Below are 619 nucleotides of genomic sequence, written 5' to 3'. Positions count from 1 at the left end.
TCACTCACTTACACATTTTCACATGAACACTGAGCATTTAGCAGCCAATTTATTCGCACAATTTTTGCACAATTTTCATCCAATTTTATTTTGATTATCAGCGATTATCAGCATTTAGCATCAGGCTGTGTGAGCATTCATAAAATTTCGTTCCACCAGCCGACCGACAGACCCAGTCGAAAAGCAGACATCAGCGGCGGTAGCGGACGCTCCAATTGAGGCAACCCTAATAACGAGAAAATGTTGTTGGCCTAATTTGATTTTGCCGACGATGATTCGATAATTCGTTTCGTTCGTCCGTTAAATTTTATCATTGGAAATAATCGCAGCGTTGTGTGCGTGTTTTTTTTGGTAATTTCTACCAAATGTTCATACATACAATAAAAGCTAATAAATATAACACATTCGCACTGTCGCATTCATTACCAATGTTCCACTTAATTTGAATGAAAATCTTTTGTTGAAAGTCGTCTGTATAGAGAGCCTTTATAGCGATATTTTGTTTTCACTACCTAACTATTTCTTCACTATCAGTTTATTGTGTTCCCACAAAATCGAACTAGGAAACTGATTTTATTGTTGTAGATGTTCTTAGTGAACGGGCTTCCGTCCGATAGAG

The sequence above is a fragment of the Rhagoletis pomonella genome, unplaced genomic scaffold, assembly GCF_013731165.1.
Source record: "Rhagoletis pomonella isolate Grant_MI unplaced genomic scaffold, Rhpom_1.0 Rhpom_scaffold_00007, whole genome shotgun sequence".
In the NCBI taxonomy this organism is placed as follows: Eukaryota; Metazoa; Arthropoda; class Insecta; order Diptera; family Tephritidae; genus Rhagoletis; species Rhagoletis pomonella.
The sequence above is the reverse complement of the archived record's forward strand: the minus strand, read 5'-3'. Positions refer to the sequence as shown.